A 23455-nucleotide genomic window follows, 5' to 3' on the forward strand; every position below is an offset into this window, starting at 1 on the left:
AGGGCTTAGATTCCTAACCATTTATTATTTTCAAGCATCGGAAAATGCTTGGGTGATACTCTAAGGTGTCATATGTGGTATTTGCATTTAGATGATAGTCGATTTGAAGTATTCATATGGCTAGAATACTTGAAGCATGCCTAGCAACGCCGTTCACTTACTTTAGTTACCATTTATTTCCCGCTCAGGAAAGCGGAAATGAATTCTTTCTATTGTAGATAAAATCTCTAAATAGTGTGACGAACCGATTCAAAATTTCCTCAAGTTGATTCGTCAATCCCCTTGATAGAATTTCCATTCCTAATAAATTCCCAGAAAGAACTGGAGGGGTCACGTCTGTCCCACTTAAAATCCAGACTCCTAGACAGAATTTATCAGCACGGTGTAGTTGTCACTATTAAGGCCCATATAGTAAAAACACACTACTTCATTCAAGGATCCACTTTAAAGAGTACGAGTTACTTCATTCATCTATCATGCATATAAATAGAGCAAGAAATCTCTATTGCTCACGTGTTTGAATATCATCAACTTTACCTTGGGAGAGGAAATTACTTCTTTCTTGGTTGAGCGTGATGAGTTGGAGTGCTGAGACCTTATTAGGCTACTGGGTTAGTCTAGCAAAACGAGTCTAGACAATGGCTGAAAGAAGACTCTCGGGTTCAAGCCAGAAAAGAACTGCTCTGATACCACTCTGTCACGACCCAACTTTGCTAACTATAGCAAGGTTCGTTATACCGTGACTGCGGTGGATAATAAGAATGCGGGTTGGGTAAAAAAAATGGACTTCATGGTTGAACTTTCTGACTGTAGAGTATAAACATTGAATACATGAATAGAATGGCTCGATCACAATGACTCGAGTCGGGGACAATACAATATACTGGTTAATTATCAGAGTCTTTAGAGAAATAAAGAATTTCACTTGCTTTAATGCACAGCGGAAGGAACTGAACGCGGTTCCATGTATGAAGACACGAACCTCCGAGAGTATTGAATGGAACTATAAGTAGGTCTGGTTTAATTAGCACCCTTCCCTCCATCACAGCTCAACCTGCACATTTAGAAGTACATGCATGGCTGAGTACAAAAGTACTCAGTGAACACATTGCCGAAAACTACAATAATACATTTGAAAATATTGTCAAGCCATTATCACAGTAACACTCAGGGATTTTATTAAAAAGACCTGAGTTTACTAAATACCATTTTTCGACTGCACAGTCTAAGTTTTTTCTGTTCTTTGCCATATCTGTACATCTTGTGCCGTAGAGATGGTATTCTCCTACGGTCACCTTAACTTTCATGTGCCGGGAAAGTGGCCACTTTCCACGAGCACCGGACCGGCCAACCCTCTCGATGACACACGGTCCACGTGTACACTAGTCCAAATAGGGACTCTCCCCTTGCTGGGACCCGAATTCGATTTCTTACTTTATTTGGCATAGCACATTCGGTATAACCAAACAGATAGGCATCATACATAAAACAAAACATATAAGGCATGACAACATTATTTTCATACTTAATCATCATAAAATAATTCTTCATACTTTTATCCATTGTAGGATAGGAAAGTTCACCTCGTATGCTTCTTACTCCGTATGACAATATTAACCCACTTGGAGTTAAATTCCTTGAGATGGACCTTGTCCAATAGAAGATAATAAACTATTTAGGTTCAAAGAAATAACAATAGCGGATGATATGCTCTTAGGATATGCATCCTATTTTCCTTCTCTCTTTCATAAACTCATTCACTTTAATTAAACCCGTAGATTTAATTATTGGTATTAATTAATCGAGAGATTAATTAATTTAATAAACTTGAGGATTTACATACAAACCCACTTACTCAAAATTAATTCAAGAGAATTTTATCTCGAGCGATTAATTCAATCATAAATAATGAATTCCAAATAAGGACTAATTAATTTTAGTCTAACACTCATTTGATATTTGAAAGGCCCAAAAGTCAAGGGAGCAAAATCATTATTTCAATTACCTACTGAGTCAAACTAGCTGCTATACGTAACTTCTTTCTTATCATCATTTATCTCTATTCTCTTCCTAACTCTCTCTCTCTCTTTCTTTTTCTTTTCTAAATTTTCGCCACACAAGGTGCAGCCTCGAGTTTCTTCACGATCGGGAATTCAAACAACATCCGATTGTCACGAAATTTTAACCAAAGGTAGAAGACTCATAAAGGATCATTCTTACCGAAGGAGATCAAATTTTAACGGTTAGATTTTCCAGAAATAATTTCGGAAGTGGCTGTCGGTTTCTACAGTAGCAGCGTCGATTTTCTATACGATCGGGGGTTCAAACGTAGTCCGATCGTTCTGAAATTTTAAAGGAAGGTAAACAACTTATCTTACTTCATTATGACCAAAGGAAATTTCATTTGGACGGTTAGATTTTCTATTATAAATTTCCGAAGTGGCTGCTAAAACAAGAGGCTTATTTTGAAACATGTTAGGAGATTTTCTAGTTTCTTGAATAAAAACAAATATGACGCATTTGGTAAAAGGAGAGCATGCTTGGTTGTGATTCTATGTTCTATATGAATTCACGCTAACATGACGTGCTTGATAAAACTTGAAAAGAGTTAACTTGCGGTTTGAAAACCATTACCTCAAAAGAACGATAAAAGGTTTATTTAGAAGTGCTTCTGCTTGAAATTCTCCTTCTTGAAAAATGCTTGCTTGAAACTCGCTAGGAAAGATGGAAAACTTTTTTGTCTGCTTGCTTAAAATTTTGGGTGAAAAAAAAAGATTTTAGGTGCGTATGATTTTGGTAGAAAAAGGTTTGAGAGTGCGTCACATAAGTGTGATACTGGATTTTGGTGTGTGTAGCAAAGTGATGCCTCAGAGAAGTTATGAAACTTGAAATTTCACAACTCTCCTTCCTTATACTACTTTCTGCCGACACTCGCATGCAACAAAAAAAATAATTGAAAGCTTTTAATTCAACGCTCTTCCTGATTTTGGGGATATGTCTCCCTTGATTTAAATTCCTGTCTGCAGATTTTGCAGAAAATAATGACTCGCCTTTATATACACACATATATATATACACTTGAATTATAAAACGTGATGCATATACTTATGTGATGACTCCATGTCATTTTCAGTGAATAGTGTTGCACTATTCACATGTTGACTATGGTTAAAGATGGTAGAAGTTATTTTTGTTACTACACTATTATTACACTGTCGTTTCTGACTTGTCCCATCATTTGTAGGAAGTTGGGGTTTCCTGAAGATAGAATACTAGCTTTGCGAAGAAGCTTTAGCTCATTTTTGTAACATCATAAATTAATACATTTCTCATTTGAAGAGAAAAGACTATATTCTGTAAATAGACATTTAATATCCCTCTGCTTTATAAATGTACATGGGCAATTATTTTATCGTTTCATGTATCCTCTTGTACATTAAAGTCCTTGATCAAAATTAGTTTCACGTTGGCTCTTAACTATCAATTAAAACTCATCAAGAATTTTAATACCACAAAACATAGAGTTTAAAATACTACTTGCTTTAATATAATTATTTACTCGATAAACGTTCAAGGACGTTAATTTGAGCGGGGTATTACACCGGATCAGTTGACTTCTCGTACAAGGCCAAATTCTCCGAAAGTTGCTTCATCATCTGGACCTCTAGGGTATGAGTCAAAGCCGCCCTCGGTGTTGAGGGCACTGCTGTAGAGGTCGCAGCGGAGAATTGAGAGCAAGTTCTAGATTCTTGGATTGCGGCACGCTGGCCCTGCGGACGTGGGCGCCGAGAGAGTCTGGAGTGGGGCTCGTCCTCCGAAGCATCATCGTTCAGGTCGAAGGCGCGTGAGTCACTACTACTGCTGTAGTTGCCGGCGACGCCCAGTCTAGTCCGCTTCGGCCCAGAGACAGGATCTTTGTCGATCAGGGTCCTGAATTTCGGGCAGTCTCGCAAAACGAGGTATTCGTCCCAGTAGGTAAACTTCGGCCACGAGTCAGTATTGTACAACTGATACGACAACGCTCGTACGTCGGCTTCGGTGCGGCCGCTCTTAGCAAGGCGGAGTTGGGTCTCGTATATGCCACTGAACCTCTTCAACGCTTTAGTAATCCTTCCGAACTTCTTCCGGAGCTGGCTAGCTGTACGCTCGACGCTCCCATCTGCTTTAAATTCGTTGTACACTTCGAGAACGTGATTCCAAAAGCAAACGTCGGTCTGATCCGTACCGATTATAGAATCGGTCGTGACCGCCGACCAGGCTCTCGCTATAGCAAGGGATTCTTCATTGCTGTAGTAGGTCGACCGCCGGCCTCCACCGCCTCGCCCACTACTTCGCCCAACACCTCCTCCGGTCCCCTGCTCTCCTTGGCGGCCAGCGCCTCGACCACCACCTTGGCTTCACCCCCCACCATTTCCACCATTTCGCCCCCCAACGCCTTGACTTCGCCCGCGACCGACTTAAGTACCGGACACCGGGGTCTCTGGTGGTGTTCCCATCAACTGTTCCAACGTGAATCTATCAGATTCAGATAGAGGGGATCGGGTGTATTGGAATTGGGAGGATTGGAATTGCTGAGAAGGGTTGTTGATCGCGTCCTTATTGGGCCGGTAGTAGCCGAACCCCGATTGGGGACGATCCACGTGTTAGAGTTTGTTTACTAGAAATCACCTTTCGAGTGATTGAATACTGTTAAAACTCTTATTTTATTTTCCAAATGAATAAACAGATTATTTTTGTCACAATGTTGTTATGTTTTACATTTAATGGATGTTTATTGCATATTTAAATGTATAAGTAACTTAACAAAGTCTAAGTCTTTGTTTTAGTAGACCGATTGTGGGCGTCGTTCACTTTAAGGTAACACGGTCAGTTCTAAACAAAGAAAAAGAATAATTTCACAACCTAGATAGGCTTAGACTACCTATCGTGAAAGGTTGCAATGTCAGTCCGATTATTTCTAAGCCTTACTGAAATAAGATGACATTGGTGTGGTATAGCACTGAATGGATCTAACAGCGAGACAGTTTTTATGCTATCTACTGAAAGACGAGGTCTCGTAAATTATTTCTCAATCAATGTACGTTAGCATTGAGCATACGGTATTGATTATGCACTACTTTGACTTACCAAATGGTTCGGGTTTTTCGCAACCCAATAAGCCTGGTATATTGGGTAGTGGTGATTAATATCTAGCGGTGCTAGGATTGCTATTATGTTGAATCGTGCGCGAGGTGAGTCTCGTTTGATAACATCCTCAAGAGAAGCTTGAAATAAGGTTTTATTATTCGGAACATAGCTAGTTGGAGTATAATTACTCTATGAATAATAAATAAGAATTTCTTGCTGAGTCCTCTCTTGGAATAAATAAGATATTGATTAATTAAGTCCATAGCAGACAATAATTAATTAATGGATGTTTCTATCTTAAGCGCGGGAAATAAATATAAAGTATTGGAAACCCGAAGTACTTATAATTTCGGATTTGGATGGGGAGTGCAGTATTACTTCTGTAGTGGCTGCTCGTAATATTCCAATTTCAAGCTTATATTAAACTGGGTTTAATTTAATTAGTAAAAAGCTAATTGGAGGAGCCCATATCCAAAGCCTTCCATAGATCCCTGATTGGGCCCAATATGTGACTTATTATAAATAGGAGAATAAATGAGACAGAAAATACACTTAATTTTTCTCTAAAATTTTCGGCCCCCTCTACTCCTAGTAGTGGTCGAATTTTTCTCCTAAGTGGGAAAGGATTTCTGTCTTCTCTATTTAAGTCCTAGTGCACTGGTGAGATCAGCCCACCCTGATATCAGTTCACAGTCCGGGAACCAGTCAGAAGATCCGTGGTTTTGTACTAAAGATTTTCACGTGGAGAAGGCGCTAGCCATCTTCGATTCTTTGGAGAATCATCAAGGTATAATGGCTGAACCTTAGAAAAGCATGTTTTAGGTTTCAATTAATTTAAAGCATGTTATTATTTGAGTTATGAGCATGATACGTGAGATAATTACGCGAATAGAATTTGTCTAAATAATCCGCTAAATAGATCTGAATTATCTGTAATTGATTTATATGAGCGCTTCCGCTGGCAACCCCTTCAATTGGTATCAGAGCCAGTCTTTGGCTCTGATTATTTTGATTTAAATTTCGCGAAATTCATGTATGCATGCGTTTTTGTTTTCGAAGCATGTTCTTGTTTTTAGTTGTAATAATTTTATGAATGATGAACTCAAGAACTATCGAAACAAAGAACTCAAATTTTTTGGAACGAAAGAGACGTGCGATTCGTCGGCGCTTGCGCCGAGACGCATCGCGCGACGAGGGAACGATACGCAGACGAGGGAGGCCTCGTGCGCGCCGCAGGCGAGACCGCCAGTCCCGGAACACCTCGGAAATCGCGGCTGACGAGTGGGAGAGTTGGAGCGATCACGCGGCGACGTGAACACGACCTTGGGCTCGTCCACTCCGCCGGCGAGACCGCGAAGCCAGCAGTTCTCCAGCGCACGCGGCGATCGACGGTGTGGGCAGTCGACGCAAGCCGCTGCTCGCCCGAGAGCAGCGGCGGCCCTACCGCCCGCAAGAACCCTAACCCTAACCCTATTTAGACCCAGGTCGCGCGACGCCGGTCGGGAGCGGCTCTGCCATGTGCGGTGGCCGCTGCAACCCGGCAGCATGTCGCAGGCGATGGTGGGGAGTCGCCGGAGCGGCGCGGCTTTCGCCACGCTGAGGCCGACGTCGACAATGGGTAAGGCAGCGCGTCTACGCTGTTGTGGGAGAAAAGGAAGCGGCCGTGCCTTGTGCCGGCTGCCGGCGACGGCTGGACGGCGAACCCGCCGATCCGGCGAGAAGTCTCGGCGTGATTTCGTTGTTCGTCGTACGTGCGAACCCCGTACGATGAGATAATGATGAAACATTATTTTAATAATTATTTAATTTTTATATTAAAAGATATCATTAAAATATTATTATTTAAATGGAAATAAAATATTTTGGGAAGATTTCCCTAGATTTTAGGAATATTTAGATTATTGACCATATCTAGGGATATCTTTTAATCCTAGATGATGTGGACAAGAATAATTTAATGGTTTCCTAAATTATATTATATATATCTAGAATCCTAATAAGGATAGATATGTAGGATTTCATTAAATAATAAAATATATTATTCTCTTCCCAATCTTAATAAGGAATTATTTTAAGTTTATTTATTCATGTCCGTCAAAGATATAAATAATTAATTATTTTAGATAAATCTTATAGAAGACGTGAATATGGATTAAACTTTAGTAATTAATATATTATCCTTTAATAAGATGTTTAAAAGATTATAAAAGATTTAATTATCCAGTCAATTAAATACCAACAGAATTAAATTAAGCCTTTAATCTGCCCTAAGGCTAAGGATAATTAATGACAACCATAACTTAAATATCTAAGCGATAATTACGAACTAAGTTTGTATATGGTCTCCGTCGATTGGTCCACAACTTATGAAGCTAGTTTCTGAATCTTATCGTCACCTATGTTGTGGGGACAATAATCCTAAGAAATAGCGAGTTCATATAGATGGACTTCTCAATTGTAAATAGTATGGACTAGAAAGTAGTTTCCAATATTATCGCCACCCATGTTGTGGGGACAATAATCCTAAGAAATTACAAGTTTCAGAAGTCTAAACAGAATTTACGAGATAACTTGGTCTTGTTATCAACGCATGAGCATTGTTATGGGAGCGTGTTGTAGAAACGAGATACTGTAATGCTAAATCTAATGGTCGTGCTTAGGCAACATTTGGCGGCCATGTCGTGCTGCGGTCTCTGGACTATTCGTCGGTGTTGTGACCAGTAAAAATGTTAAAATTTTAATGCGTATTGACCTCTGCTTGAGGGTACAAAATTTTAATTTTACAGTTGTGAGAATTTGAAAAGTTTTATGGTTAATCTACTCAATTTCATCACATAAGTTTATGACAAATAGTAAATATTATGTTTTGCAGTGCAACCTAAATCGTCAACATGTCACTCAATCCTCTTTCTGCAATTCTTAAAGAAAACAAACTTGAGGGCCAAAATTACATAGAATGGAAACAAAATTTGGACATCGTTCTAACGGCTGATGAGTACAAGTTTGTGCTCACTACTCCTCGGCCCCTAGTGCCGGCGGCTAACGCCGCGCAGGCAGCGCGAGATGCCCATAGACAGTGGCACAAGGCGAATGAGATGGCTAAGTGTTATATGTTGGCCTCCATGTCAACAGTGCTTAGACATCAGCATGCCGCCATGGCAACTGCCACCGAGATTATGGAAAATCTCACAAATCTTTTTGGTACTCAGAATCGAACAGCCTAGTCTCAAGCTTTTCGGAGTATCATGTGCAAGTCTATGAAGGAAGGATCGTCTGTGAGGGACCATGTCCTCGAGATGATGAGCCACCTCAATCAAATTGAGGTTTTGGGAGGCGTCATTGATGCCGTGTCCCAAGTTACTATTATCCTTCAGAGTCTGCCTCCTAGCTTCCAGCAGTTCAAGCTCAACTTTGAGATGAACAAAAGGAATTACACCTTGGCTGAGTTGTTGACTGAACTTCAGTCGGCAGAGGATCTCATGAACCAAGCTAAGGCTGCGATGGTTAGTTCGTCACATCGTTCCTCTGGCCCTAGGCCTGGCGCAGGAAAGAAGAAAGTGACGAACCAGGTCGCACCTAAGGAAGCTAAGGGAAAGAAAAAGAGGAGGTCGGGAAAGAAGCAAACCGGAAAGTGTTTCAAGTGTGGAGAGAAGGGGCATTGGAAGCCAGACTGCCCTAAAAGGGGCAAGGCTACAGGCATGCACCAAGCTTTTGTTGTCGAATCTTGTTTAGCTTCGACTTCATCTCATACTTGGGTTATAGACACTGGAGCTACTGATCATATTTGTTTTGATCCTGACTTAATGCAGGTGACAAGACGGGTATATGATGGAGAAATCGAAGTCCAGCTGGGCGACGCTATTAAAGTGGCGGCCGTTGCAGTGGGAGACGTTTATTTGAGTTTTAGTAGTGATAGATTTTTGGTTATGAAGAATGTTTTGTTTGATACCTTCTTTTAGAAGAAATTTAATTTCAGTTTCTAAATTGGTTTTTGATGGATATTCGATTTCTTTTAATGACAGTTGTGTTATTAAGAAAGATGGTTCTTATATCTGTCGTGGTATCATGGAAAACAATCTGTACACAATCATATCTACACAATTTAATAATCGCAAATTAGAACAAAATAATGCATCGAAAATTTCAAAGAAAAGAAAAGAACCTTCAAGTTCAATGAACGAAACGTACTTATGGCACCTTAGACTTGGTCACGCCAACCAAAAGAGGATTCAAACTCTCGTGGATCAAGACCTTCTTAAAGGGCTAGATACTGAATCATTTTCCACGTGTGAATCCTGTTTGGAAGGCAAGATGACTAAGAGACCTTTTAGGGTGAAAGGTAATAGGGCCAAGGAAGCGCTAGAACTCGTTCATACTGATGTGTGTGGACCAATGTCAACCGAGGCAAGAGGCGGCTTTCGCTATTTCATCACTTTTATTGATGATTACTCGAAAGTCGGATATGTTTATTTGATGCGCTTTAAGTCTGAAGCTTTTGAAAAGTTCAAGGAGTTTAAGGCTTATGCGGAGACGCATCATGGAAAACGTATAAAGTGCCTGCGATCTGATCGCGGAGGCGAGTACCTCAGTGCCGAGTTTTTGGACTACTTATTAGTAGAGGGAATTGAATCCCAAACGACTGCGCCGGGCACACCCCAACAGAATGGCGTAGCTGAAAGAAGGAATAGGACCTTGTTTAACATGGTCCGATCGATAATGAGTTATGCACGACTGCCTATTTCGTTTTGGGGGCATGCCTTGCTTTCCGCGAGTCATATTTTATACAATTTACCGTCAAAATCTGTTCCTACTACTCCATATGAGTTGTGGACTGGGCGCAAGCCCAATCTAGAGCATCTCAAGATATGGGGGTGTCCAGCTCATGTTTTGGAAAAGGATCTAACTAAGCTGGGCTCAAGGACAGAGGTATGTTTGTTTATAGGGTACCCCAAAGGTTCGAAAGCTTATGAATTCTATAGTCTCCGAGACAAGAAAGTCATTGTGAGTACTCACTCGACTTTCTTAGAGGAAGAATTTGTTATGAATCATAAACCCAGTAGTGAGGTAGCTCTAAAAGAGCTCACTTCAGTCACAAGTTCCATTAACCAAGAACAAGTACCACTCGTACAACCTATTCCCGAACCTTCAACTTCTACACCTAATGTTGTAGTGCCGCGCCGCAGTGGGAGGGTCTCTCATGAGCCCGAAAGGTACATTGGTTTGGGGGAATCCATGGATCACTCCTCGGACAGCAATATACTAGATCCCTGGAATTTTGCAGAGGCGCAGGCGGATGTCGATCATTGTGAATGGGTAAAAGCAATGGATTCGGAACTACAATCTATGATAGACAAAGACGTCTACGATTTGTCCGTCCTACCTGTGACATCCCCAACCTAAAACATGCATCATTTTGCATATTGACATATTTTTATCTTTGCATATTTATATTATTAGTTGTATAATAAATATTATATATATGGTATTTATATATTTATATATGTTACATAAATATTAAAAATGTATAAAGGTGTGCATGGGAGTATATACGTTGTAGATTTTATAAATAAATATTATTTAATAGTTGTGCTTAGTTAATATAGTTAATTAGATAATAATTATGTATAAACTAAATATAAGTGTGTATATATAAGTATACGTATGTTTGTTAGTTTAAGTTTAAGAGTAGTTATATATATATATATATTGATCTATAATGTTAATATAGGTGGCTTCTTCTTCTTTTATTACTATACACATTTTATGTACACATGTGGTACGCCTAATTTTAGAAATTGTTTTAATTTGACAAACTTTAGCCGCCATACTATCATAATAAAAATATATGTGATAATACGTGGGAGTTTATGGAGAAACCATGTATGTATATTGATTAAGGTGGACAAATTTAGACCCAATGACTAAGCTTTCTGGGACAGCTTCATATTTGAGAAATTATAATTAAGAAAATAAGGAAAAGAAGAGGGAGGAGACGGAGTGGAGACCGCATAGATTGAGAGAAAAAAAATAAAAATAAATAATTACATAGCTTGAGCTTTTGTAATTAGGTATGTGTACTATATTTTGATCACAACTTCACACATCACGTAAATATGTATATCTATATATTTTATCACTCAAAATTTAGTTATTCATATGAATAGGACCGAGGGTCGTGAATTAGGAGTCAGAATAAGAGGTTGGTTAGACTTTTGTCATAAATAGGTGTGTATAAATTATACTTTTAATTTTACATATTTTATGTGATTTATTGCTATGTGTTATATTGGAGTGAATATTTGAATTATATGATATGAGACTAAATGGTTATGTGTTATTTGATATTGATGGTCAAATGTGATGTGGATATGTGATTTGTGCAATGGATATGTTTATGTATAGTATTGGAGTTAATTGATGGAATATATGAATATGTATTGGAATTATTATTGATGACATATGGGTATTTAATTGGTGCAGTGGATACGATTGATGCATGGTATTGGAATTTTTTGAACCATGGAATTAAAGAGGATATGTGACAATCTTGCCATGGGTCTGATATACAATGGAAAAAGACCTACGGGTCATATTCAATGATAATGGACCTACGGGTCAAAGAATATATGCAAAGAGGGACCTTCGTGGAAAGGTCAAATCAAAGAGGGGCCTTCGTGGAAAGGTCAAAAAGCAAAGAGGGGCCTTCGTGGAAAGGTCAAATAATGAAAAGGGACCTTCGGGTCGTATACAATGGAAATCCCGGGCAGATAACAGGCTTGATCTGTCACAGAATAATAAAAAGAATGGAGAGGCATATGCATATGAATATTAAATTGTTTATGATATTTATTTCTTCCGGTGAATGTTGGTGAATGAATGTATTTGATATATGTATGTGGAATTAAAGGTAAGGTTTATATATACTGAGTTGTGGCTCATATAAACCACTAATATTTTTCAGAAATAAGATATCAATGATTCGTGGGTTGATGTGAGTTACAGTTATTATAAGGATCGGCGGCTGACGCATTCTGGCAACTTCTCTTCCTCATCATTTTTTTGCATGTAGATAAATGTATAGTATATAGAGTGGTGAGAGGGTCCCACTACGGATTAGAACATTTTAAAATATGTACTTGATAAATAGTGGTTTTTGAAATTATATAATACGTGTAGATTATTTATTTAAAATTTTTGAATTTATCTATAATAAGTGTATACGTCATAAGGGTTGGGGTGTGACACTACCCGAAGGCTGTACTGCCATTGGGAGCAAGTGGATATACAAATGTAAACGTGGACCCGATGGACGAGTTAAAGTCTTTAAGGCAAGACTAGTGGCTAAGGGGTATACCCAAAAGGAAGGTGTCGATTACGACGAGACCTTTTCCCCAGTGGCCATGCTCAAATCAATCCGGATTCTATTGTCTATAGCAGCTTATATGGATTGGGATGTATGGCAGATGGACGTTAAGACTGCGTTCTTGAACGGTAGTCTTGAGGAGACCATCTACATGGAACAACCCGAGGGTTATGCCGTGAAGGTCAAAGAGCACATGGTTTGGAAGCTTAAGAAGGCCATTTATGGCCTCAAGCAAGCATCTAGATCATGAATCAGTGCTTCGATCAAACTGTTCATAAGTCTGGATTCGAAAAATGCCTTAACGAGAGCTGCGTGTACAAGAAGGTAGAAAAAGGGAATGTGGTGTTCTTAGTTTTATATGTGGATGACATTCTTCTAATTGGAAACAATAAAAAGATGTTGTCATCAGTTCGAACTTGGTTGTCAAACCAGTTCGAGATGAAGGATATGGGAGATGCGGGACACATCCTAGGTATCAAGGTCCTTAGGGATCGTGAGAAAAGGATGTTGTGCTTATCCCAAGAACCCTACATCGATACTGTACTTAGTCGTTTTAGCATGCAAGATTCCAAGAAAGGTTTCTTACCTTTTAGACATGGCATCCATTTATCTCAAGAGATGTGTCCTAAGACTGTATCTGAGATAGCAGAGATGAGAAGGATACCATACGCTTCGGCAGTTGGTAGTCTCATGTATGCTATGCTTTGTACAAGGCCTGATATTTGCTTTGTTGTTCGCATGGTAGCAAGATATCAGTCAAATCCGGGCCAAGGACATTGGACTGCAGTAAAGAACATACTCAAGTACCTTAAACGGACTAAGGACTATGTTCTAGTTTACAAAGCAGGTGAGCTATGTCCTTTGGGATATACTGATTCAGACTTTCAAGCTAATCAGGACTCGAGGAAATCTACTTCTGGTTATGTGTTTACCTTAAGAGGTGGAGCCGTAATTTGGAAGAGTGTAAAGCAGAAATGCATTGCAGACTTTACCATGGAAGCCGAATATGTGGCCGCTTCGGAGGCTGCAAAGGAGGCTGTATGGCTCAAGAACTTTCTTATGGACTTAGGTGTTTTTACGAATCTACCCAAGAGCATCACCATTTATTGTGACAATTCTGGTGCTGTGGCAAATTCGAAGGAACCAAGAGCTCACAAAGCGAGCAAACACATTGAGAGGAAGTATCATATCATCAGAGATATAGTGCAGAGAGGAGACATAAAAGTGGTCAAGATTGCGTCAGAGAACAACCTGGCAGATCCTTTTACTAAGGCATTGGCAGTCAAACCGTTCGAGCGCCATGTAGAAGGAATGGGAATTCGACTCGCTCGAAACCTCAACTCGCTTTCAGTATAAGTGGGAGAATTAGACGTAGTGCATAATTTTTTGTATACTCGAAAGCTATTTTGAGTATAAGTGGGAGATTGTTAGAGTTTGTATACTAGAAATCACCTTTCGAGTGATTGAATACTGTTAAAACTCTTATTTTATTTTCCAAATGAATAAACAGATTATTTTTGTCACAATGTTGTTATGTTTTACATTTAATGGATGTTTATTGCATATTTAAATGTATAAGTAACTTAACAAAGTCTAAGTCTTTGTTTTAGTAGACCGATTGTGGGCGTCGTTCACTTTAAGGTAACACGGTCAGTTCTAAACAAAGAAAAAGAATAATTTCACAACCTAGATAGGCTTAGACTACCTATCGTGAAAGGTTGCAATGTCAGTCCGATTATTTCTAAGCCTTACTAAAGTAAGATGATGTTGGTGTGGTATAGCACTGAATGGATCTAACAGCGAGACAGTCTTTATGCTATCTACTGAAAGACGAGGTCTCGTAAATTATTTCTCAATCAATGTACGTTAGCATTGAGCATACGGTATTGATTATGCACTACTTTGACTTACAAAATGGTGCGGGTTTTTCGCAACCCAATAAGCCTGGTATATTGGGTAGTGGTGCTTAATATCTAGCGGTGCTAGGATTGCTATTATGTTGAATCGTGCGCGAGGTGAGTCTCGTTTGATAACATCCTCAAGAGAAGCTTGAAATAAGGTTTTATTATTCGGAACCTAGCTAGTTGGAGTTTAATTACTCTATGAATAATAAATAAGAATTTCTTGCTGAGTCCTCTCTTGGAATATATAAGATATTGATTAATTAAGTCCATAGCAGACAATAATTAATTAATGGATGTTTCTATCTTAAGCGCGGGAAATAAATATAAAGTATTGGAAACCCGAAGTACATATAATTTTGGATTTGGATGGGGAGTGCAGTATTACTTCTGTAGTGGCTGCTCGTAATATTCCAATTTCAAGCTTATATTAAATTGAGTTTAATTTAATTAGTAAAAAGCTAATTGGAGGAGCCCATATCCAAAGCCTTCCATAGATCCCAGACCGGGCCCAATATGTGACTTATTATAAATAGGATAATAAAGGAGACAGAAAATACACTTAATTTTTCTCTAAAATTTTCGGCCCCCTCTACTCCTAGTAGTGGTCGAATTTTTCTCCTAAGTGGGAAAGGATTTCTGTCTTCTCTATTTAAGTCCTAGTGCACTGGTGAGATCAGCCCACTCTGATATCAGTTCACAGTCCGGGAACCAGTCAGAAGATCCGTGGTTTTGTACTAAAGATCTTCACGTGGAGAAGGAGCTAGCCATCTTCGATTCTTTGGAGAATCATCAAGGTATAATGGCTGAACCTTAGAAAAGCATGTTTTAGGTTTCAATTAATTAAAAGTATGTTATTATTTGAGTTATGAGCATAATACGTGAGATAATTACGCGAATAGAATTTATCTAAATAATCCGCTAAATAGATCTGAATTATCTGTAATTGATTTATATGAGCGCTTCCGCTGTCAACCCCTTCACCACGTTCCTCTGCGGCTGAGTGGAGAACTGACCCCGGAGTTGGGGTATCTGTTGCCACGGCGGGGGCGATTGTGGACTCCACAGGTGGGTTGGAGGGGGGGGGGGGGGGGGGGGGGGTCGGACTCGATCTCCATGGTTGGGAAGACGAAAAGTTGCCAAATCCCGATTCTCCATACCGGGAGTGCTAGGGATTTGTGCCCCTTACATAGCGGAAGTCATGCATAAACAAATAAATCAGATCTACAGATCTATTTGACCGATTATGGGATCAATTAATCACATGTTAAACAATCAATTGGACGCTAGAACACATATAATTCACAAACAAGGAATAAGAACCCTAATTCATGAATTTTCTACGGTTTAGAATTACCGAGCTGATTCTCCAAAGAATCGACGATTACTTGCGCATTCTCCACGTGATGATCTTCGTACTCAACCACGAATCTTCTAATTTGTATCCCGAACTCAGATAATGACCTTTGGGTGGGCAAAGCTTGTCAAAATCAAAAGGGCTTGACTAAACAGAAGACAGAATTCCCAATAGAAGGGAAAGGAAAATTACGTCTGCTCTGGAGAGAGGGAGCACGAAATTAATGATGAAAATTCATTAAATTAGTCTTCTATTTAGTCTCCTTTATATAGAGTTATGATGGGACAGATTAAGGATCCATGGAGGTTGGATTTGGGCAAAACCTGTGGGACTTTTACAAATTAAATTGAGTAGTCCCAATTTAATACAAGTCCAAACAGAATATTATTATCATCCACTCTAGTATAATAATATTGACTGCCCATCCAATCCCAAATTACGAGTAATCCGGGCTTTACCACTTTAATTTATTATTCTCGTGTTTAAGATATAAATATCCATTAATTAATTTAAGTCTGCTATTTGACTTTAATTAATTAATATCTTTTTCCAAGACTTGTCTAGTTCAAAATCTTTATTTATTATTCTGGAATAAATTCCAACCGGCCGGGTTTCTGAATAATAAAACCTTTTTTGAACACCTCTTGAGGATATTATCAAACTGGACTCACCCAGCACACGATTCATTGCTATAACAATACTAGCACCTCTAGACATTGATCACCACTACCCAAGATATCAGGATTCTTGGATTGCAAAAAATTCACACCATTTGATAAATCAAAGTAGTGTATAATCAATATCGTATGCTCAATGTTATATCAACAATGATTAAGAAATAACAATCACCGAGACCTCGTCTTTCAGTAAATAGCAAGAAAGACTCATCTCAACTGTTAGACCCTTCAGTGTTATACCATACCAGTGTCGTTTATTTCCTAAGGTAAGGAAACATGCAGACTGACACTGCAACCTTTCACGATAGGTAGCCAAAGCCTATCTAGGTTGTGAAATTCTATTTCTCTTCTACAAAGAACCGACTGCGTCACCTTCTGTGAACGTCGTTCACAACCAGTCTACTATGTAGAAGAATTAGACTTATTTGCTTCTTATACATTTAAATGTTTGAGAAACATCTTATAAATGCACAAGCAAACATGAATGCAATAAAATTACTTCTTCTCGACTTGGGTTAAAAGTGAATTGTAGAATTTATTGTATACAAGCAATTCTATTCGTGCAACATGCTCGAAAGATGCTTTTCAGTATACCAATCCTAACAATCTCCCACTTATACTCAAAATCATGCTTTCGAGTATACTCACTGCCAAAACTCTCCCCACTTATACTCTAAACAGGTCTCGGACCATGATACATCGAACTACCAAACTTTTCACCTTATGTGTATAACATGTTTCCATATAGGCATTTTGTGAAAAATTCTGCCAGGTTGTTCTCTGATGATATCTTGGTAACCATAATGTCTCGCTGCGCACTTAAATCCTTAATTAATTTCATACTTCCTCTCTATGTGATTGCTTAGCTTTATCAGATCGTGTTTCCCTTGAGTTAGACATATGACTAGAGTAACCATAATAAAATATAATACTCATAGGCATACTCGGAATCACGGTCAAAGCTATTAGGAAGTTACTGTAGCATCCCTAATCTAATTATGTATTTTTTTTATATTAGAAGATTTTATTATAAATTTGAATATTTATGAATTAAATATTTGTGATAGATTAGTATAGTTAAAAATACAAATACTGGGTTTATAAGTACAAGTACATAGATATATTTTATGTAAGTGTAAATGATTCATAAAGAACATATAACAAATAAGAAAATAGGATTATATAATATACGTGTATCTGTTGAGATTAAAGCCTAATTGCTTATAGTACTGCAAAAGCATATGTTTACATATATTAGTGAAATATGTATAATCTTATTATTGTACACATACATACATAGAATAAATAATAAGATAAAAAGAGAGAAGCTTTACTGGTGACTATTGGAAAAATGGGTGAGCACGTGTAGTTAATAGGATAATGCATGCAATTTGCATATATACGTGTAATGCGATGAATAAAAAGAAAGAAAATGTAGATAAATTAGAGCTTAATAATCGATTGGTGACTTGGCCGACTTGGGGGGCTTTTAAGAAAAAAAATATGTATTCGTAGTGAAAGGGGAAGGAAGAAAAAAAGGAAAGGAAGCAAGAAGAAATATAGGGAGATGTTATAGTAAAAGATTTCAGCGGAAGTAAAATAAAAGGATTAAGGGTGTAGCAAGTGGAATCAGGTTCGATTAAATTAATTTCTGTGTAAATTACACTTTTAATTTTATATATTTTATGTGATTGATTGCTATGTGTTAAATTGGAGTGAATATTAGAATTATATGATATGAGCTTGAAATGGCTATGTGTTATTTGATATTGATGGTGTGGTATGATGTGGATATGCGATTTGTGCCAATGGATATATTTATCTATAGTAATGGAATTGTTTGATGGAATATGTAATTGATACAATGGATATGTTTTCACTTATGGTTTTGAAAGTACATGAATTATATGATTAAAGAGGATCTGTGACGGTCTTGTCCTGAATCTGAAATTATAGAGGGACCTATGAGTCCAAACACAGAGGGACCTATGAGTCCAAATACAGAGGGACATATATGAGTCCAAATACAGAGGGACCTATGAATCCAAATACAGAGGGGCCTTCGGGTCATAGAGGAATCCCGGGCAGATACCAGGCTTGAACTGTCACAGAATAATAAATTGAGTAGAGAGGCATATGCATATGGATATTAATTTGTTTACGATATTTATTGCTCCTGGTTATATGTATTGCTTAAAGAGTATGTTCGATAATTTTGTAGTGGGAAATTAAAGTTGGAATTTATATATGCTGATTTGTGGCCCTTATAATCCACTAATATTAATCTGAACAAAATATCAATGATGTTTTGGTGGGCTTGAGTTATACAAACTCTACGAATTATTTGGGTCGGTGGCTAACGCATTTTGACAATCTTTTTATCCTTGTCAATTTGCGCAAAGGAAAATTTATAGCATACAGAGTTATGAGAATCCAAGATATTAAAAAAAACATGTATCTGAAAAACGTTGGTTTTTGTAACTATTTTAAATGTATACGTCAATGGAGTTGGGGTGATACAGTTACTAAGATGAACAACTACCTTAGTAGTTTCCAATGAAACCATACTTATAATTTTCATGATAGAGTGTATGATTTGATCACACTCCTTCATGTCTCAGTATTCAACTCCTAAAGTGAACATATAGTCAGAGGATGACTCGATCACCGATCAATAATAAAATTGAGTCGATGTAACCTAAAGGACACAACATGGATGTCTGGTAAACTAGAGTATACCGTTTAGTCTTCTTCAAGTACTATAGTATATTCTTTACCCAATCCAATGTCCTTGGCCATGGTTAAAATGATATCAAGCTTCTATGTCAACGGAAAAGCTAATATCTAACTTAATACACATCTATAGCATACATGAGACTTCCAACTTCGAAACTTGTCTCATTCCTCTTGATCTCATTTAGTGTTGAAAAACACTTAGCTAGAGACAAGATAATTCCGTCTAGAGAAGTAAAACTTTTTCTTGGAATTTTCAATGCTAAAGTGTCTAAGAATGATGTAGATGTAGGATTCTTTAAGTAAACTTAACATTCATTTTCAGCAATCTAATGAGTTAGATGCTTAGAATGTAACTAGTTTATCTTAAATCCATCATCCTTAAACTAGGTAGACGACCAGTTTGCTACGCTAGATAACCCTCTGAGTTGTTTAACAACTTTTATAGATGTCATCATCGTAGAGTACCAAGAATACCAAATATAATGCACTTTTCTTGTACTTGTAGCACGTAACCATTAAGATGTTCCATGCAGGTGATCTCCTCAAGACTTCTACTAAAGAAAGTTGTCTTGACAATCGTAATGCATACATCCTAATTTATGTAGGCTACAATAGACAATATGATACAGATGGTCTTAGGCATAATGGCAAGCGAGAATATCATTCTCTCTGGGTATAACCCTTAGCCATTATTCTAGCCTTTCAAGATCAATGTTTACACTTGCAGATCCACTAGTTCCCACTGGCTAAAATATTCTTTGGGTAGTATTGCAAGTCTTGCAAACATTCTTGTCTATCTTAGATTAATATTCAGAATCTATCATCTTATCAAGAATGATTAATATGAATGAGTCAATGCGTCCTTGTAGTTACAGGGATTAGATTCAAGTCGATCTAAAACTGAGTCTAAAGACTCTTAGATCCATGAACTTGTTATGTTCGCAAGGAACGCTCTCAATACGAGATGACTCTTATAATCTTAGGTACCAATGTTGATTTTCTAAGTGCATAAGTATCTAATGGTATGACTTCTTGGTTAAGATGGAAAATAGATATTCTCATTATCTTGAGAATTATCATGCTTGTTAGGCTTGTAGTTCTTCTCATAATCTTCATCAAAGAATCTAGTATTCGTGTAAACAAACACCTATCTTGCCGTGAAGATTATAGAACATGTACCTTTTATATCAATTGGGACAATCTTAAAACATACCTCAGTACACAACTTCAATTACTTGGATACCTTTTCCAAAACATGTGTTGGAATAACTCCACACCTTGAGATGTGCTGGACTAGACTTGCCTCTGGTCCACAACTCATGTGTTGTAGAAGGTACTGATGTTATGGTAGTTTCTTTAAGATATAACTCGTTGTTTCCAACGAATATCCCATCAATGATAAGGTGTTATTGAGTGAAACTGTTCCCATATCGAACTTGTCTTAGAGAGACTTCGATATCTTCTTATATGACTATCCCATTCTTTAGAAGAATACTTGCAGTAGTTAACTAGGATTTAACTCCCACTACTGATTTTAACTCATTGCTCGTCTCCCATGGTGTAGACCATTGAGACTTGCTAGTCTTTCTATGTTGTATCTCTATAAGTATTCTGAATCCCTTGAGCCACCAAAGGATCCTTACCTATAGTGCATCAACCAGACTTACTTGACTTTCGAGCTATTTAACAAGAAAGTTGTTAAAATCTCGATAGTCACTTGAGTTAGATATAATCAGTCTGAACAATTCCTAAGTACTTTCTTGGCCTTATGGTTAAGTGCCATAAATAATTTATCATTCATTGTATAAGAAGTTGAACTGTTGTTCGAAACTCAATCCTGTTGCATTTATATTGTTTAGATACTATGATGTATAATTTGTTTTTCTATGGTACTATGATAGATATTCGAATCACATTTCTTAATAATGCACGCATTATAAAATGACATCGAACATCGCTTAATCATAAACAAGTTTAGAAACTGAAACTGAATTCTTTCTAAACTAAACTGTACCAATAAAACAAAACTCAAACATCAAAACAAAATAATTAAGTGAGCATAAATAAATAGCTCCCACTACAACAACTACCCAACTGGATCTAGACATCTCTTTTAGAAATTGCATTGTTATCTAAGTCATTGTCCTTCTTAGAAGAGGTCAATCCGACTTACAATGCATCTTCACTTTGCCTTTTCACCTAATTTATCTTGCCTTTCTTGCTTTCAACAGGCATTGATGACAATTCAGTTCTTCCCTCTTTCCATTGCTAGTCTTCTGTTCGATTGAACTAAGACATAGGAAAGAAGCAGCTTTAACGAATTTGTCCTCTATCATGTTATCTTCCTCTATTATTAACAAAGTGAATATCATGTAGAAGGCTTCCAACTTTTAGTAACAACCTTCATACTATCACTTCCTATTACATTTGACGAAGAACTGAGTATAGAAACTATTTGAGTAACTGAATCAGAAGATTCCTCAAAATATTCTATCTCTCGTGGATATTCCAATAGAATCTGGACATCATCCTTATTAGATATTCCTCTTTCATCAATATAAACCAAGACGTGTCTCACTACTTAAAAGAAAGTAGTTTGACCTTCTATCTAACTTGTCAAGTACATGCATAAAATGCATTCTTGAACTTTCTTTATAGAATTTTGTCAAGGAAATAGAGGACATGAATTGGTGAATACAAACTATAAGTTTTTCAGTAGTGAGAATCTTATCCATTTACATTTCCAGTCTACATAATTTTGGCCTTCGAGTTTGATTTCTTTAAGGTTCGCAGACATTATTAAGAATTGGGCTGAGAAGAAATAAAACTATTTATCACATACTATGCTTGATACATAATTGCAAACAACCACAAAACAATTTATGTATATCGCAACTGCCAAAACCAAAATAAGTATGCCTCTAGGGAGGTCATACAAATTCGGATTCCAACAATTTCATGGTCACAATATCGACGAATAGTCCAGAGACCACTAAGGTGGCATGGCCGCCAAATATTGCCTAAGCTTTTACCATAAATATTAGCATCTAGAAATTTCGTTTCTGTTTTGATACGCCTTATAAATAGGTTTAAACAAATGATCTTGCAATTTCGTAGGATTATGGCTCCCACTAGGGTGGGTCGCGATAATATTATAAACATGCTTCTAGTTTAAACAATTTACTGTTAAGAAGTCTAATCTAATGAACTTGCTATTTCGTAGGATTATTGCTCCCATTAAGGTGGGTCGCGATAATATTAGAAACTGCTTCATATATAGACCAATTTATGGAGACCATATACAACACATTGTTGTAATTATTGCTTAGTCATTTTAAAAATAGTTTTTGCATAATTATCAATTAAGCGGATAAGGCAGATGATCCACTTAAAGCAGATTAACACCAAATAAACCGATAAATCCATTTAATCCATGGTAATTAATCACATTTGATAATTATTTATATTATTTAATAAATCTAGGGAGATTTAATTAAATAATTAATTCCTTATCTTATTCCAAAATAAAAATTTTGGATTTGATAAATTTATCTTGGATATGTTGGAACATATATACTAAAAAATATTTTTCGAGTTTATTTTGAATTTGATAAATTGCTTGTATATTGTAAACAATCTTCATTTAATAAGAATAATAAATGCTTTCTTCATACTGTGTATTTTACTTTAATGGGTATTAACCGTAATTAATTATATATTAAATTATATAATTAAAGCGCCGGAAAGTAAAATCAGTCTAAGTCTTCTACATTGAAGGTTGGGTCGTGGAACAGGTCATCACAGTAGGTGACCCAACCGGTACCTTGTAGAAGTAAAACTTTTTCACAACCTAGATAGGCTTTGGCTACCTATCTTGAAAGGTTGCAGTGTCCATCCGAAAGTCGTCTTTACCTTGAGAATGACTAGTGACACTGGTGTGGTGTAGCATTGAATGGATCTAAAGTATAGACACGTCTTTGTTGCTATCAACTGTAAGACGATGTATTGGAGATTTAATATTTCCTAATCTTTGTAATAATATAGGACACACGTTATTTAATCATGCGCTGCTAGAGGTGTCAAACGGGCCGGGCCGACCCAGCCCAGGCCCGGCCCACCAATGAAATGAAGCGGGCTTGGGCTGGGCTTAGTAGGTTAAACGGGCTCCAATTGGGACTTTCTTCAAACCCAGGCCCGGCCCGGGCCCAGGCCTACTTAAAACCCAGCCCAGACCCAGGACCAACCCAGGCCCGGCCCAGGATCGGCCCAGCCCGGCAGAATCTCAATTTTATAG

The 23455-nt window shown here is 37.6% G+C and overlaps 2 long non-coding RNA genes across 2 annotated transcripts; one reads left to right on the forward strand and one right to left on the reverse strand.

The window, feature by feature from the left end:
* Positions 1 to 768: 768 nt before the first annotated feature.
* On the reverse strand, positions 769 to 3026 carry LOC125198774 (uncharacterized). Its single transcript, XR_016130441.1, has 3 exons — positions 2635 to 3026; positions 1584 to 1648; positions 769 to 1054 (listed from the first exon to the last, which is right to left on the reverse strand). It is a non-coding gene; the product is annotated as an uncharacterized LOC125198774 (long non-coding RNA).
* Positions 1693 to 3420, forward strand: LOC125197808 (uncharacterized). The gene is made up of 2 exons (XR_007172245.2): positions 1693 to 2360; positions 3245 to 3420. It is a non-coding gene; the product is annotated as an uncharacterized LOC125197808 (long non-coding RNA).
* Positions 3421 to 23455: the final 20035 nt, after the last annotated feature.

The sequence above is a fragment of the Salvia hispanica genome, chromosome 5 (assembly GCF_029641045.1).
Source record: "Salvia hispanica isolate PSC_SH4W2 chromosome 5, Shi_PSC_v1, whole genome shotgun sequence".
Taxonomy (NCBI): Eukaryota; Viridiplantae; Streptophyta; class Magnoliopsida; order Lamiales; family Lamiaceae; genus Salvia; species Salvia hispanica.